This window comes from Patella vulgata, chromosome 5 (genome assembly GCF_932274485.2).
Source record: "Patella vulgata chromosome 5, xgPatVulg1.2, whole genome shotgun sequence".
NCBI classification, from domain to species: Eukaryota; Metazoa; Mollusca; class Gastropoda; family Patellidae; genus Patella; species Patella vulgata.
This window is the reverse complement of record NC_065883.2, coordinates 43647390-43666607: the sequence shown is the minus strand read 5'-3', so window position 1 is coordinate 43666607 and position 19218 is coordinate 43647390. Positions and strand designations below refer to the sequence as shown.

Below are 19218 nucleotides of genomic sequence, written 5' to 3'. Positions count from 1 at the left end.
AGAAAGCGTTCTACCCAACGAAAGTTTGGGAAATGGTTAGATAGAGCCGGTCTAAGATACGAGAATTAACACTAAAGTCAACGGGGAAATCTTTAGTGATCTGTAGCCATCAATTAATGGAATGTTGCGATAATTTAAATGTACGGAAAATGTATACATGTATTATATTTGTTACTTAAATCTACTCACTATCTTACAATAGCATCTTAAAACTATAAACTAAAGTAATTAAAACCACTGGAAATACAAGACTAGCTGGATACACAGGACAATGGAAACTGACTAAAATATTTAAAGAGAATATAACACCCTACTAAAATAGTTAAAGAGAATATAACACCCTAATACATTAACACTTGAGACTGTGACAGCCCAAAACCCATTTTCAATGAAAAACGCCTTATGATGTGGTCGGATGCATCAAACATGACGGAGTTGCAAATTACAATGCGCATAAGACTCGAGTACGCATCAAGCGGCTGACGTGGGCGTATCCTGCCTGGCAGCCGCTGGTTTAGTTTTTCTGTAGTCAAAATATTTTCTAATTATCTTTAAAGAATTCCGTTCGTAATGTGCACCATGCCAGATTTCAACTTTCGTCAATGTAGGTCATTGATTGCCTGCGATATCACCTCGGTGGAAGCGGACGTAAAATACAACTAACTAACAACAACAACAACTTGATGCGTACTCGTCTTATGCGCATTGTAATTTGCAACTCAGTCATGTTTGATGCATCCGAGGCTAGATATATAGGTAATCCAACAAGTTAGATGTTACTCTTTGATATTCTGAGGACGTAACATCTAACATCCGAACGGTCAAAAAATCGTCGCAAAAGTTGATAACTAGTTTACTTCTTTCATCGGACGGCAAAATTCACAATTTTCAGTTATCTGCACTGCTAACACATTAAACTTACATATCATATCCATCTACCCAGTTAACATTGATGGTTAGATTTACGTAAAGTTTACGTCATTATGGTTAGATTTTGGTTAGCGTCCAATATTGGTAAAATTCTTTGGTTAAATTTACGTTACTTTTACGTCATAATGGTTATGGTTACTTTTACGTCAGAAAATGACGTAAATGTAACGTAAACTTTATGACGGATTACTAACCAATTTTTTTCCCTTTGAATACTTCTTGATTAAATAACATTACAAGTGTGTGAACATTCTAACAATTGATATATAGTCGGAATTCAGACATAATAATTATATATGTATTATTGGTTATAATTCTAACGTTAATCTAACGTAAATTTTACATCAGGTTTCTAACCGTTAGTTTATGGTTAGTTTTCTGACGTAAATCTAACGTTAGTTTTCTGACGTAAATCTAACGTTAGTTTTCTGACGTAAATCTAACGTTAGTTTTCTGACGTAAATCTAACGTTAGTGTTAGTTTTATGTCATAATTTTAACCGTTAATTTAACGTTAGTTTTCTAACGTAAATCTAATGTTAATTTTATAACATAAATCTAACTTTAGTTTTCTAACATAAATCTAACGTTAGTTTTCTAACATAAACCTGATATTAGTTGTAAAACGTAAAACAAATGTCAGTTTAATGTCATGATACTAACAATTAAGGGCCTGACAAGACAGCTCTCTAGTCATTAAAATGGGTAAGACCCTGGCTCGCTAGCCTGGAGGTCGGGTGTTCGATCCCTGCATTGGACGAGAAAGTTCATCCAGATTTCCGGCGTGGTTTCCCCTTGTCAGTGATGCAGGACGGAGAGCCTGACAGGGACAGCTGTCTAGTTGTTCAGATGGGATAAAAAAAAACCGAGGTCCCGTGTACACATTGGCATGCATGTAAAAGATCCCTTGATAGTTGGAATTCGATACAAGAGTAGGCCGTAGTGCCACTGTCAGGGCAAAATTTCCCTCATAACACACTGTATGGTGTATGGCCATCTTCATTAGCCCAGTTCGGAGCAGAACAGTTGGACGTTAAACCCCATTTCATTTCATTACATTTTGTATCCATTTCTAAGTGCCCAAGAATAGAGATCTAGCCCCTTTAATAGTTGCGGTCTGTAGGTGACACACAAAGAGAAACTGAATGAATGAATGATCTACTCTCATTTCAAATTCCAAATGTCAAGGGTTCTTTTACGTGCACACCCACGTGATGAACTAGACACTGTTTTTTTGAGGTCCTCTGTCCTACACCACTACTAACAAAGGGAACTTTCTCGACCAACATGGGGATCACGTTGGCTAAGTGGGTAAGACGCTGACTCGCTAGCCTGGAGGTCGGGTGTTCGATCCCTGCATTGGCTGAGAAAGTTCATCCAGATTTTCCTGCGTGTTTTCCCCTTGTCAGTGATACAGGACGGTGGGCCTGACAAGAACAGCTGTCTAGTCAGGGATGAAAAACTGAGGTCACGTGTACACACAGGAGTGCACATGAAAGATCCCTTGGTAGTTGGAACTTGATATAAGAGTAGGCCATAGCGCCGCTGCCTGGGCAAAATTTCCTTCATAGCATACTGTATGGCGTATGCTCGTCTTCATTAGCTCAGTTTAGGAGCAGAACAGTAGGACGTTAAACCCGATTTCATTTCATTTTTCTCGACCAACACGGAAATTGAACCCCTCATTTGCTAGCCAGTGTGTTACTAATTACTAGAGAGAGAGAGAGAGAAATGGGGTTTAACGTCTACTCGACACAAACTAGGTCAATCCGGGACTAACATATGGTTTAATTTTTATTTACATAATTCGCTTGCGCGTAGGGGTCTTTAGCAGTGGGAGAAAACCGGAGGTTGGACAGGCGACCCTACTCCTTGTCACGTACAACCGGGGATTCGAAACCACGCCAGTCAACTCAATGACAGACTTTATGATACAGCGCCCGCACGCTAACCATTCAGCCATCCAACCCCCCCGTTACTAATTACTAAGTTTGTGAAATGTAGGTTTTTCCTCATGTAGGTTTGTCCTGATGAAATCGGTTTATTGTCCTACTGTTCTGCTCCGACTGGGCTAATGAAGACAGGTACATACCATACAATGTGCTATGAGGGAAATTTTGCCCCAGCAGCGGCACTATGGCCTACTAATATCGAATCCAACTGCCAAGGGATCTTTTCGTGCAAGCCAATGTATACATGGTACCTCGGTTTTTTGTCCCATCTGAGTGACTAGACTACTGTCCTTGTTCCTGCACCTCTGAAAAGGGGAAACCATGTCGGAAAATCCTGATGAACTTTCTCCACCAATGCAGGGATCGAACACGTGCCCTCAGGATTACCGAGCTAGCATCTTACGCACTTAGCCACCGTGGCTTTATCAAAATTAGTAATGAAGATGTGCTATGACAGAAATTTTGCCTGGACAGCAGCATTACCGCACTTACTAATGAAGATGTGCTAGGAAAGACATTTTGCCTGGAGAGCAGCATTTCCGCATATAGTCATTACCAATAGTTCTAACTGCACGCCAACCTGTAAAACAGGTCTTTACACACTTTTCCATCATTACCAATTACTAGTCTGTGGGTTCACTAGTCCGTGGGTGCACTAATCCGTGCATTCACTAGTCCACTAGTCCACTCTATAAAATACTATAAATATGAGTATTAAAGAAACCCAGTAGATATGGTGACTGATATCACCCTTCGTAAGGCGATAACCCAACATCACGGCATTTTAACCCGAAATCACAACATTTTAACCATTATAGCATATGCCCTTCTTCATTAGCCCACTTGGAACAAAATAGTAGGATGTTCAAACCCCATTTAAAATTCATTTTCATACTTTTCTGCACCAATCGGACTATTGAAGATAGTCATACGCAATGCAGAGTGCTATGACGGAAATTTTCTATGGACTGTGGCAGGGCGGAGGATCTGGCAAGGGATAAGGTATAGTTGTTCGGGTCATACAAAAAATCAAGTCCTCATGTACATATTGGCATGCACGTAAAAGACACTCCGACAGTTGTAATTCAATATCAGAGTAGGCCACAGTGCCGTTATCCGTGCAAAGTTTCCGTCATAGTACACTGTATATAGTGTATGCCTGTCTTCATTAGCTCACTCAGAGCAAAACAGTAGGATGTTTAATCTCATTTAATTTTATTTAATTTTCCTATTTTTCTGCACCAATGGGACTATAAAAGATAGGCTGGCAAGCGGACGAGTGCACCCGTTGACTATTGAGCATCATTTACTTGAAAACGTTGAGAGAACCCTCAACGAAATGTCGCTTTAATTAAAATAGTAATTGTGTTTTTTGTTGTATCATCGAGTCAAGTGAACGTTAAACCCCATTTCTTTCTCTCTCAATTTTGATACCCAAAAATTTGACAAAACAAATAATGATTGATTGTCGGAAACTGTTTCATAAAGCAAAGTTGTTCTCTACTAAAAGGTTATCACTGTCCAAATGTTCGGAGTAGTCCACACCTAGGCCGACTATGCATGAAGTGTTTTTATAATTAAATTTATTAAATATAGTACCTTGCACCAGTAAATATATAATTAATGATCCTTTCACCAGTAAATATAAAATTCATAGGCCGACAATGCATTAAGTGTTTTTATAATTAAAGTTATTAAATGTAGTACCTTGCACCAGTAAATATAAACTTAATGGTCCTTGGACCAGTAAATATAATATTCATGATCATTATTTATATAAGGCCTTCATCAACCTTGCACCAGTAAATATAAAATTAATGATCCTTGCACCAGTAAATATAAAATTCATGATCATTATTTATATAAGGCCTTCATGTATGTTTGTACAAGTGTACATTCTTGGAATTATATTACCATTAACAATATGGAGATCAATTATAATAACCTTTGGCCTTGTTCATGAATCCTTAAATTTTTGAAAATTTAGTTCTTAATATGAAACTATCTAAATAAAATATTGCTTAAATCAATGTGTGTTGTTAATGTCATTCAAAATGGCGGCTGTCTACATATACAATATATAAAATAGGTCATGAGTCGATTGTTGCCGTTTTTTTATTTCGAATTTAAAAGTTCAACACTTAATTATATAAGTTGTAAAACCATATAAAAATAAAGGTTGGACCAAGACTAGTTCCATTTTTTTAAGTTATGAATCTGAAAAATAGATAATAATGACCCAGTCAATTAACATAGAGATCTACTCTAGCTATATGAGTCCATATATTTATCATCTCTCGATAAAAGACCTATCTCTGAAAATTAAAATTCCCCGATTTGATTATTCTTTTAATATGACGTAATTATGTAACCTCATATAAAATATGGTAGAGCGTATACAAACAAATTATATGAATAGATTCATTATCAGAAATATTACAGGCCTTTCAAACGAACAGTCGCCATTTTTAGACCTACATAGATGTACAAATATATTTTTATCGTCTCGGGCAAGGTCAAGGTCACGATCTGTTCACGGTTGATGATTGTGTTTAAATCGGTTTATATCATATTATTTCTATTCACATTACAATATTTTTTATAGGTTACGGTTATTGTTGTAATTTATCTAAATTGCTTTTATTATTTATTAAATATTTTTTGTTTGTTCGTTTGACCGGAACGTACGGAATTCTGGGATTTAAAATGGCGGCATAGGTTATTATTTTTCCCAAAGAAGAAATGATGCCGTGATTTAAAGTTAAATAAAGCTATTCTACCCATACACACACGATTTTGGATTCAGCAAAGTAAAGTTGAAGGTAAGTGCACTTTTTATGCGAACTTCCGTTGACAGTATACCGATAGATCTAATGTTGATAAAAAAATAATCTGGCCGTGGAAAAAGTTTGCACGCAACTTTGTATATCAGTATTTGTTTTTAACACGATGCAGTTACATTGTCCGTAAACCATACTATTTATAAACAAAATCAACATTGCTTTAAGTTATCGAAAGTAATACTGGTTCCAAAATTGTTTTTAAAAAATCTGGATCAAAAAATTATCAAACACATAACGAATTTATTAATGATGTAGACTGTTAAAATTCAGGCTGTGCTAATTATAATATAAGTACATGTAGTATTTTCTAAACATTTTTATGGGTGTTTCAGGTTGTTTTTTTTTGTTGTTATTGTACTGATATTTTTGCAAATTTAATAATGCATAATGCAAGAGCTAAATCTATATATTGTACGTAGGTTAAGTAGGTATTTCTTGAGACTGTAAATGTTAAATTTTTTTATAAGACATTTTAATGTATTAACTTGCTAAGTCTATAATTAAGTCTCAATGCCATCGGGTGCTCGAGATGTTCACAGATTCAAACACTGGCGGTTAATGTTAATGATTTAATTTAATTGAAAAATGGATAATCAAGACTTTAAGCTTATATACATAGGCCTATTTAAATGATATAACATTAAATAACAAGTTTGCCCGTACATACTTGTACATAAAGGTTTCAGTCCTACTCCCCTGCTTATTTTTTCTTATGGTGGCCAAGAAAGTTCATCAGGATTTTCTGGCATGGTTCCTCTTTTAACTGGTGCAAGACAGAGGGGCTGGTAAGGGCTAATGTACAGTTGTTCGGATAGGACAAAAAACCAAGCTCCTTTGTACACACGGCCAATCAAAATTTCCATCACAGCACACTTTCAAGCATTTGTCCAACTTCTTTAGCCCAGTTTGAGCAGCACAGTATGATGTTGAACCCCATTTCATTACAGATCCACAGTAGGTTGGCTTGCAGCCCAGTTGGAGCTGAACAGTAGGCCGTTTAACCCAATTACGTTTTTTTTTTGGGAGTATAAAGTTGCTTTTTATTTATTTATTTTTTTTTTACAGATCCTACATGTATATTTGAGCACCCTTGGTGGCAGTAATGACAAAGAAGTTCTAAAAAGATTTATATGGGCTTTATAATGAAAGTTAGACAACACTACTACTTGCCAAACACTACTACTTGTCACATAATGTAATGATATAAATATATATGTATCTATGGTAGCACAAATATCATCAGAATGTAGGCCAAAGCTTTACAAGCATTGTAGGCCTAAAATACTTTCTGTCTGAACTTTTGACAGTCAATTCTTTGATGATTAGTTAGTTTAGAGCAGATATCCTGTCACAGTATTATATAACAGCTCTTTGGCTTAAAGTTTAAACTGAGTTGTATCAGTGAGTTGAAAATCATCTGTGTTCCTGTTATTGCTCCCTGCTGCAGCCAGTAAACAATAACCTTTTGCGTTCCTTACAAATCTTCCAATTTTTACTGATAGATCAACCATAGCAAAGATCTCTATTAAGATTATATTTGTAATGTGTGTAACAAATTCTATGACATAGGTATAATATTGGTGTAGTTAAGTATATACCATATTTATGCACACATTTCAATGTTGGCATATTATTAGTCTCTATCATCTAGAAAAAAATATTCTATATTCTACGAATATTAGTGTGGTTGCGTTGTCAACATTTGAGAATAATCGGTCATAGGCTAGATTATCCGGTCTTTTACATTATCATAAACAAAGTCTAAGGGAGGTAACTAGTCCCAAAACAAGATGTTGACGCCCATGAAATTTATATAAGAATGCCATTTCCGAAAATCCATTTGATTGCATTGTCAGTTCAATATCCAACACTCTTAATTTTTTTTATTGTAAAATTTCTCTCTTCATGGGCCATATCTATGTTGTTTTTTTTTATTGAATCCTAATTCGTCATCACGATTCATGTTTGTTTATAAATGCAAGTGTTATTGACAACTGTCCCAGACCCTCATTATTTATATGGCCCAACTTTTCTTCGGCGTACACCGGCACGGTATTAGACTAGGATAACAGTCCCGAAACTCATGGAGTTGAAAAACATTAGTCTTATATACCGCCTCTACTTAATTATGGAAGTAGGTCGGAAAAATGTAAAATTTGGCAATTTGACTTATACTCAACATCGACTTATACCCTGTATGGTAATGTGATGATGCCCCCTCTTCCAGACAAGACATAGGCTATAACTGTTTCAAATGACAAGTGCTAAATGAAGTATTTATGTGGTCTTTGGTGAAAGAAATGAAATGAAATGAAATCGGGTTTAACGTCCTACTGTTCTGCTCCTAACCTGGGCTAATGAAGACGAGCATATGCCATACAGTGTGCTATGAGGGAAATTTTGCCTGGGCAGCGGGGCTACGGCCTACTCTTATATCGAATTCCAACTGCCAAGGGATCTTTTACGTGCACGCCAATGTCTACACGGGACCTCGGTTTTTCGTCCCATAACCACTAGATAGCTGTCCCTCCGTCCTGCATCACTGACAAGGGAAACCACGCCGGAAAATCAGGATGAACTTTCTCGGCCAATACAGGGATCGAACACCCGATCTCCAGGCTAGTGAGCCAGCGTCTTACCCACTTAGCCACTTGATCCCCCCCTTTGATGAAAAAGAGAGAGAGAGAAATGGGGTTTACCGTCCACTCGATCCTACTCCTTGCCACGTACAACCGGGGTTTCGAAACCACGCCATTCGTCTCAATGAGAGACTTTATTATACAGCGGGCGCGCACGCTAACCATTCAGCCATCAACCCCCCCCCCCCTTTGGTGAAAGAAAACAGAGCTGTGGCTAGTGAAATGAAAGTTTAACGTCCTACTGTTTTGCTCTGAACTGGGCTAATGAAGATGGGCATACGCCATACAGTGTGCTATGTGGGAAATTTTGCCCGGACAGTGGCACTACGGCCTTCTCTTATATCGAATTCTAACTTCAAGGGCTCTTGTACGTTCACGCCAATGTGTACATGGGACCTCATTTTTTTGTCCCATTTTAATGACTAGACAGCTGTCTTGTCTAGCCCTCTGTCCTGCATCACTGACAAGGGAGAACCACGCCGGAAAATCTGGAGCAACTTTCTCGGCCAATGCAGGGATCGAACACCCGACCTCCAGACTAGATAGCCAGTGTCTTACCGACTTAACCAACGTGATCCCCGTTGTGGCTACAATTCCTGGATTTGAAGGTCAGGTATGATATGAAACGAATATTTTGAACCGGTTCACCAATGCAACCAATCCGTGACGGGTTAACTGATAGAGGGTTACATCCTTGATATAAATATACTTGTCGCGGGTTTTAAAAATAGAAATATATATATAAAGGTAGCTCAAAATTCATCTTTACATGTACATAGGCCAAGGGGGGATCATGTGGTTAAGTGGGTAAGACGCTGACTCGCTAGCCTTGAGGTCGGGTGTTCGATCCCTGCATTGGCCGAGAAAGTTCATCCTGATTTTCCGGTGTGGTTTCCCATTGTCAGTGATGCAGGACGGAGGGCCTGACGAGGACAGCTGTCTAGTCGTTTGGATGGGACAAAAAAAACAAGGTCCAGTGTACACATTGGCGTGCACATAAAAGATCCTCTGGCAGTTGGAATTCGATACAAGAGTAGGCCATAGCGCTGCTGCCCGGGCAAAATTTCCCTCATAGCACACTGTATGGCGTAACCTTTTGCGTCTCTTCAAAATATTTCAAATCTTTTGTCATGGATCAACCATTGCAAATATCCGTGTTACAATTATATTTGAAATGTGTTAAACCAATTCTGCAACACATGTAATATTGGTGTAGTATATATCTTTGTTTATACACCCACATATCAATTTTGCCCCTGTTTGTCCGTACACTGGGTGTGAAATGTGAATCATTCCGATTGTGAGAGGACAAGCATTATCAATATACAGCTTTTCAGGACTTTGCCTTCCTTGGTTAATTCTCCCTAGTCTAGTCGTTTGGATGGTACGAATGACCGAGGTCCTGTGCACACATTGGTGTGCACGTGAAAGATCCCTTGGCAGTTTGAATTCGATATAAGAGTAGGCTTTAGCGCCGCTGTCTGGATAAAATTCCATAATAGACACTGTATAGCATATTTCCATGTCATTAGCCCTGTCGGAATAGGACATTAAACCCCATTTCATTTCACTCATTCCAAAGTTAACTCCTATTCCATCAATACCTGGAGCAAATAAAGTAAAGGTTATAGGTTTTGGCCCAATTTGGTCAATATCCCAGTTTTTTCTTTCTTATATGCATATCAACACTTTCATAGCGCTAATGTAGACCTTTTTCTTGAACATTTTCCCTTGTCAGTGATGCCGGACAGAGGACCTGACATGGATGGCTGACTAGTCATACGGAAGGGACAAAAAAACCAAGGTACAGTGTAAACTCAAGTGTGTGTGTGTGTGAAAGATCCCTTGGCAGTTGGAATTTTATATAAGAGTACGCCATAGCTCTGCACACTGTGTGTCATATACCCGTCTTCATTTCTCAAACAGCTGTGGATAAAAACTGTTAATATTTAAATGTGTATTTTGTATTTTATAACATTATATTTTTGTCTTTTAAATAAAGTATATGTATACATACTTGTAGTATATTTTGTCATATAATTCTGCTAGATTTTTAACTTTTCTGTGCAATACATTTAGAATTCTGACTGGTTATGGGTAGATAGAGAGCAATGGGGTAAAACATCCAATAGACATAAACTGTCCTTTGGGACTAAGTGATTCAATTCAAGTTGAATAATTCATCCGCACCAGGAATCTTTAGTAGTAGGAGGACCCAGAGAAAACCCATGTTCAAGTTGGGTGTGGAAACAAGCCACTTGACTCAATGACAGACCTTATGATCTAAAGCGCACACGTTGGACCACTCAACTTTTAGCCTCACCCACGGGTCAGGAAAATTTGATTATTGGTTGAATGTACTTCCCATTTACTGCCGCAAATAATGAATAATTTTGAAGGTTTTAATGCTCATCAAAATTTGACTTTAGAATTGCATCCGTAAATGATGTTAATTTAATGTTAGATTTACATTATAATGATCGGTTAGATATCCATCATTTTGCTCATCCTTTTAACAAAAATTTAACGTCAGGAAATGACGTTTATCTAGCGTAAAGTTTACGTCATTTTTACGTTATATTTACATCATTTTCTGACGTAAATCTAGCGTAAAGTTTACGTCATTTTCTGACGTAAATCTAACGAAAATGACGTAAACTTTACGCAAATTTTACGTTAGATTTACGTCAGAAAATGACGTAAAGTTTACGTTAGATTTACGTCAGAAAATGACGTAAATATAACGTAAAAATGACGTAAAGTTTACGTTAGATTAACGTCATTTCCTGACGTAAAATTATCGTTAAAAAGATGAGCAAAATGATGGTAAACTGACTGACCATTTTTACGTAAATGTAACGTAAAATTAACATCATATTGTTATGTGGGTATGTTCCGAAAAATATTTTTTGCTGTCTATTTTAAGAGATTTCACAAATGTCTTCGCCTACATGCAACAAAACACAGTGAAACAGGAAATGACCTACATTGACGAAAGTTGAAATCTGGCATGGTGCACATTACGAACGGAATTCTTTAAACGAAACAAAATCATGAGACTATAATTCGAAGGCGATCATTTTAAATTTATTTTTAGTGATGGTCCGATTATCGGTTTCACTATTCAGTAGCCTAATTGGCCGATGAGTGGCCTATCGGAAGAAATTTTATCGATATTTGCGTAGCCGATATCTGTTCAAAATGACTCGGCAGCCAATAAATATTCTCATAAAATATTATTCAAATTGTGAACAAAGCATTCTCTCTAGTCTCTTACTTAAAATGGCACTCGGCCCTTTTATTTTATTTTTTTAGGAGGGGGGTTGGGATGGCCTAGTGGTCTAGAGTGTCACGCTTCGACCTCTAGTTGGCCGGTCACCTCTGGCTTGCGGCTGTGGTTTCGATCCCAGGTGTGAGCGTATGTGGCTTGGAGATAGGGGCGCCTTCTCTACCTCGTGGGTTTACTCCGGGTACTCCGATTTCCTCCCACAGCAAAGACCCCTGCGCGTGCGCTAAGATCATTAAAATGAACTTGTCTGCGATATCACCTTCGGTGGAAGCGGACGTTAAACGCTAAGAACAACAATTTTATTTTAGTTGCCGTGTGTGTGATACAAGACTCAATGCTTTATTATAGATATTTTCAACTCTAAGATAGAAAAAGCGGGAAAATGTCACGTGACATTGACAAGACAGAAGCTCGTACGTAACTAACGTACGAAAATTAAATGGTAGCTGGCTTTTTTTTCGCACGTATACAGTGAATGGCCATTTTGCTCAGTAATCCCAGCCAAAATTTGGCTATTTTTTTAAAATTGCGTTAAAGTTTTAAATTTTTGTTTAGAACTGAAATAAATTAACTTTTAGTCAATCCCCACGCTAAAAACATTAACAGAATTGATTGTGTATATCTGAAATAGACACGACCGAAGCACAAAATAGTGCCAATATGCCGACGTCAAATCTAGAGTTGTAGATGTTATTTTTGTGAAAAATCATTGGAAGAAGCGATAAGACGTTCTGTACGGATTATACAGTCCTAATGGCTGCAAGAAGGCTATTGTTTACAATGTAACATTATGTCTTGTAATGTTGATAATGATCAAAATGATGGTGTTTACATTTGTTTGTTGATGTGACCTCATGACCTGTGACGTTTAGATAACGTCATATGGATATCATGGCTATTCACTGTGTCAGAGTCACTTCTCTGCAGGTAGGGTGAGTCATAATCAACCGGTAGCGATGAAACATTCTACGAACGCCGACAAATTTAAGGATTTATATTGTAATGAACTTAATAACATTTTATAAATAATAATCTCAATCATACCGCCTATGCTAGAATTTACCACGGCATAACGGCAAAACTGTCGTAAAAAGTAAAAGCTGAAGCAAACACGGACTGCCACGGTAATAAAAATAGCCCAAATTGCGCCGTTGTCCACGTGTACACGTATCAAAAAGTTATGCCTTTTATATACATGTAGACGTATGAAATGCATAGGTAATAACTTTTCGATATATCATACAGTCGTTCAGGGGCGGCTGTGCTTGGGATTAGGTCAATAATTCAGAAATGCAAGATTTAGTTGTAAATAGTGTCCCAAGCCTACCCTTATAGTTCATTTTTTCATAAGAATGCTCACTTTCTAAACTAGTGCCCTTATTAAAGAAGGTTATGGCAGAGCCGTGGGAAATTTGATGAATCAATTTTAGTTATGGTTGATGAAGGCAACCATTGGGAACACGAATAACTAAAGGATCGAAAGGAAAACAAATTTCGATGACTTTATTACTCCAAGAGGAATCTGTAAATTTTATACTTATGACAGTACCACCAAACGCAATTAGAACCAGATTAATTGACACGGAAAATCATTGCACGGGCCGTTTATCTATCTACAAATATAAAAATTGCACGTTCAGTGACGGAAAATGACAACTGTTACAGTATATTTGTTCAATATGAAAAAAGGCGGCCGTGCCTTGTCAGCTAATTTTTGCTACGGCATTTATAAATTTTTGGTGCCGTTGTAGAAGAATCCTCATTTCAAGCACTGATCATGATCTAGGCCTACTAATACTAATTAATCATGCAACAAATAATTATCAAGTTCTCAATGGACGTTGTGTATTTTAAACTACGTGTGAAGAGCGACCTAATTATTCTTCAACAAACATCGTCTTCTATCCCGATATAAAACCTCTACAAAAACAGTACATTATTATACGCAATCCATAAAAATATTGTTCAAAAATACACTTCGTTTCGGGTAAAATAGGGGTCCTCAAATTTTAATGCGGAGGATATGGCGTCATAAAAAGGTAAAACTATCCCAACATGGCGACTGAAAGAAATGCTGGTGTATGTGATATTGGATAAACCTGTTTCACTGAACAACGTTTGTTTGTCAGTAAGTGTTATTGTTGTTCAGAGGTGGATAACACAATAAGGTAGGACATGCATTTAGAATTTATCGACTGATGCCTTTCAGCTCGTGGGTATTTGATGCGCCAACAATTCAGTGGCCCATCGCTCCAAAAAAGGACGGCTTAAAGAACCTTGAGGTTACGTGTGAGCGAAACCTCAAGGCACCCTGGAGTAGATATACAGGGTACTGGAATCTTCTGAGGTTTGCCGTCTGCGTTCCAGGCTGACAACCGAACACCCCGTAGATGTAGAGTATCGGAATCCCGAGGTTTGTCAAGTGCTACTGTTATTAGTTGCCAGTTGGTTTTAAAGTGAATTCTTCGGCTTAGTTATGTGATTTTCAACATAATAGCCTATTTGGCCAAGCCAATGTATTGGACTGTGACGAATTTTATATCTGCAGATATTTAATATTGAAACAAATATACATAGGCTATCATGCAATGACGTCTATAATAACTAATCACCGGAATTCATTTACAATCACCGGAATTCACTTTGAAGATATCAGAATTCGCCCGTAAAATCTTCCTATTTACTTATATTTTGAATTAATATTAATTAATATTGAATTACTTTAAAACACATAAAGTCACCGAAATCACATTGAAAACATATAAACACCTGAATTCACTTTCAACATATCGGAATTCCCACTTAAGATCTTTTTTATTTACAAATATTTTACATTAATAATAATATTAATAATAAATGTACTTTAAATCCCTGGGGGGATTCACTTTGAAAACATATAAACATATAGTGTCCCAGGTTTATCTTGGCGACGTTTCCGTATTAATAAGTCACTCAAAATGCAAAAAATTTCACAATTTTCCTGGGGCCCTAAAACGGGCTCCAAACCCCATGATTGAAGCTTCCGGCGCCTGAAGCAGCACGCTCTCGCGTCCCTCAATTATCACACCCCACACTTCGGAAACCGCTCCACAGCCTCTGTTGTGGTCTAATTGTCGAGATATTTAGAGATATTTTTTTATGGTAGGCAACCCTACCATATAGGAGGCACTCTTTTAGAGTGTAAGATTTTAAGCATTTGAATTCTTGTGGACGCTCTACATGTAGTAGAGGCTAAAGTTAATATCTAATTGACTTTAAATTTATACACAGTGTTTAAGGTCATGAGCGATTTCCAATAATTAATGCCTGAGTTATGGCCCTTGATCACTTTGAAAAATCTTGTGGACGCTCTAGAGGCTAAAGTTAATATCTAATTGACTTTAAATTTATACACAGTGTTTAAGGTCATGAGCGATTTCCAATAATTACTGCCTGAGTTATGGCCCTTGATCACTTTGAAAAATCTTGTGGACGCTCTAGAGGCTAAGGTTAATATCCAATTGACTTTAAATTTATACACAGTGTTTAAGGTCGGTCATGAGACGAAGAACTCTATTGATTTTCAGCAATTTCCAATAATTACTGCCTGAGTTATGGCCCTTGATCACTTTTAAAAATCTTGTGGATGCTTTAGAGACCATATTATCATAATATATATATAATTGTTGCTAATTTTTTGCTATAGGGCTTGAAAAATAATGGGTGATGGCCCATATTACAGGTACCTGACTTCGATAGGGTAATATGGGCTGACAGCATTTTACAGATTTCTGACTCTGCTTACAGAACAAAATGACAAATTTAGAGGGCAGTTTCAATTGAAAGATACAGGTTTAGTTTATCGAATCATTACCCCCGTTCCCCGTATAGTCATTATAATGCTTCTAAAACAAATAAAATAAAATTGCTAAAAATGATTTTAGCTTATATTATATGATTTATTCTACAAATTATTCACAAACAAGCTAACAGTGAGGCTGATGTCCCCGCCGAAATCCCAAAATAAATAGATGACACATTTTAATTTATCGCACATTTATTTTTTCAAAAGTATCAAGCAATCATACTGATTATCAACTATACACTAAGTTTCATCACTCTCTATCAGATAGAATCAAAGTTATCTTGTCCTAAAACATTGACCAATGACGTTGCTTAGTTCTGCTTAGCTTTAGCTCGAAATGTTAATAATTGAACTCAGTCAAGACATTCACCTAATGAACATCTACATCAAGTTTAAACATTTTACCTCAATTAAAAGCAGAGTTGTTATGTTCCAAAGTCTTGACAAATCAAATTGCTTATCTCTCCTTAGCCTAAGCAGATAATTCTCATCATCGAACTTAGTCAAGGTGATGATATAATGAATCTATACTCAGGAGTTTCATGACTCTCACTTAATTATAACAAAAGTTATCGTGCCCCAAAACATCAGCCAATCAGATTGCTTATCTCTGCTCACCGTAAGCAGACAATGTTTATCATCGAACTAGATCAAGGCATTCACCTAATGAACACCTACACCAAGTTTGAACATTCTACCTCAATTAGAAGTAGAGTTACTGTGTTCCAAAGTCTCGGCCAATCAAATTGCTTATCGCTCTGCTTACCCTGAGCAGGAAGTACTTATTATCAAACTTAGTCAAGGTATTGTTGTGATAAAGTATCCTCACTCTCACTAAATTAGAACTAAAGTTATTATGCCCAAAAGCATCAACCAATCAAATTGCTTATCTCTGCTTAGCCTAAGCAGAAAATGCTCTTCTTCGAACTCCATCAAGGCATTGACCTCATAAACACCTACACCAAGTTTGAACATTCTAGCTCAATTAGAAGAAGAGTTATTGTGTCCCAAAAAGTGTGATGGACAGACGGACAAACCCATTTTAATTTGTGAAGATTCTGTGGACAATTTATTTTAAATGATTAGGGCGGAATATGAACCATGGCTCATATCACCCCAATTTGCATGTGCCATATTACCCCAAGTGACAAAGATTAGATACATGTAAATCAAAATTTCATAAAGATAGACCATGAGTTCTATTCCTGTTACTACAGGCTAGAGCCTAACAGTCAAAATCTAATTTGATGCTCAGAAGAGATTTTCTTTACAGGTAAATGTTTCATGAAATGGACTGATGGTCTTCAACCCCCCAAAAACTTTTAATGCAGAAAATTTTTAAAATACTGAGCTTTTTTGTGTATTTGTGTAATGTATCTGTGAACTTGTTGTGATGTGTAACACATGTTTAGAGGATTTAGAGGTCTTGGCAAGTAACATTTGAAAGAAATGTCATATGACAAGCTTGTCAGGGCTGTGGCCCATGTTACCCTCATTCCCATGTTACACCCCCCCCCCCCCTCCCCCGCACCCCCATACTTAATGATTTTAGTGTATTATAAATGTTTCATTACCAACAAAAGTAAAAATATGCGACAACTCATGTTGACTGCCTGGCAACCTATCTTTGTTGTTGCAAATGATTAGTTTATTTTATTAGGTTACATAAACTACTTAAAGATACTTTCCAGCATACAAACTGTGTGATTTGATGATATATTTGGATGTAAAACATATTCAAACCAATTAATCTATCAAACATTTGCTTCAAATCCCTCTCAAAACTTTGTATTTGCCGGGAGATACGAGCGTACCTATAGCTATAAATAAACTGTTGTTAGATGCCATGTCTGTCACCTTACTTTATTGTAGGAGGGTCCATTTTTCAGAATGTATTTATCTTTACTTACTGTCCATTTACCAAACATATTGAGCCCTACTGTCTGTTCCAAGAGATGCTCCGACTCTAAAATTTCTCGCCATGTCTTCAGTTTTTATACATCCACATTCGTGGACCTATATTTCTGTCACCCCTGTCTCTGTGTGTCGCCTACAGGCCACTATTCTTAAGTGATCATCTTGAAACTTTACATACTTATCCCTTATCCCTAAGCATGATCCATATTGTTTTTGGTGCATGCCCGTCCCCCAGGGGCAGAGCCACGCCCATTTCTTGTATTTGTTTGTCGTCTACAGGGTGCATTTTGAATGTATCATCTTGAAACTTTGCATACTTTTTCTTTGCACCCCAAGAAACATCCCTATCGTTTGGGTGCATGCCCAACCCCCAGGGGCAGAACCACGCTCATTTTCTTTTTGTGTGTCGCCTACAGGACAGAGCCACGCCAAAATTTGTGTTTATCTGAATGGATCAACTTAGTACTTGGCATACGTATTCCTTGTAGCCTAAGGGCCTCAACTATTGATTTTGGTGAATGTCTGACCCCCAGGGGCAGAGCCACGCCCAATATTTGCCTTTAGCTTCCAAAGGCCACAATTCTGAATGGATTATCTTGGAACTTGGTATACTTATTCCTTATACCCTAAGGACGGCAACTATTGATGTTGGTGCACGACCCCCTTCTCCTGCCCTTTGGGTGGTACCACACCCACTTTTTGGTGCTGTTTTGTATGTAAATGATATACGGGTTGCAATTATTAACAGATTTGGATCCAATACGGAATGATCCAGCATAGGGTTGTACCTATATATTGGTCCATGCCCAACCCCCAGGGGCAGAGCCAGGCCCAATTTTTTGTTTTTTGTCTACGGGCTGGAATTCTAAATGGGTCATTCTCTTCATTTTAAAAAGTACCATATCAATCAAAGCAGGAATGTCAATCAAAGCAGGAATGTGGACGTATATTGCAGCGTTGTCGATGCTCTTGTTAATTTAAACGGCCAAAACTTGGTGACATACCTGAAATTATCATCCCGTTGCTCTTTTAATGCCTAGAAGTTAGGTAAAATCCACTATTCTCTTGTAAAGTTCACATATTTCGACATTGTTTCATTCTCAGAATATAAACATTAAGGATGCGTCTGCGTAAATTGGAAGACTTGCATTTCGTGTAAAGGGTAGACAGGAATCTCCAAATCGGGTACATTTGGTTAGAAATATTTAGTGAAGAAAATTCGCCCGTTTATTTTGTTCAGTAATCTTTATTAGGGTTTCACACTGTGAAACTTTTGTTAAACACTATTGTTTTTTGGTCGGAATAATATTATGTTCCGTTTCGATTTGCTTATTTCGCAGAAACTGCTCATTAAGCCACTCGGTCTGCAAATGTGTCATTTTTATAAACACTTTATTAGTTTTCTAAAGTTCTGATCAGCTGTAAATAAATATTAAAAATATATTTATCTAAATTTTCTCCATTTGGCAATACAGTTTGTAGCGTATAAACTAAGTAATAATCATCCGATTGACACAGAATCAACAGCATAGTATACACAATGGCATTGACTATCAAAATTATTGATACAAAATATTATTTTATCTCAATTTATCTGATATATCTGGATAGCCCTTGTAAATAAGCAGAGCAAGGCAGGAACCGATTTTCGTGCTCTGTTTTCCCGCAAATGTTATTTATCTTTTTCGGTATTTAATATTTGTATTCGAAATATTTATATACACATAGGGTTGATATACAAGATCTTCCGAGAAATACGTCATTTCAAAAGAATAAAATATTGTTGTTGTTGTTTATTACAGATT

The 19218-nt window shown here is 37.1% G+C and overlaps 1 protein-coding gene across 4 annotated transcripts in view; it reads left to right on the top strand.

Moving 5' to 3' along the window:
- The first annotated feature begins 13665 nt into the window (after positions 1-13665).
- Positions 13666-19218, top strand: part of LOC126820274 (CDAN1-interacting nuclease 1) — a 214832-nt gene continuing 209279 nt past the window's right edge. The window contains exon 1 of one of the 4 annotated variants that reach the window (XM_050548136.2): positions 13666-13820. The gene's annotated coding sequence lies outside the window, so the exon portion shown is untranslated. Of the gene's footprint in view, positions 13821-13899; positions 14066-19218 lie in introns of those variants that run through there. The other 3 variants (XM_050548139.2, XM_050548140.2, XM_050548137.2) reach the window with 3 other exon arrangements.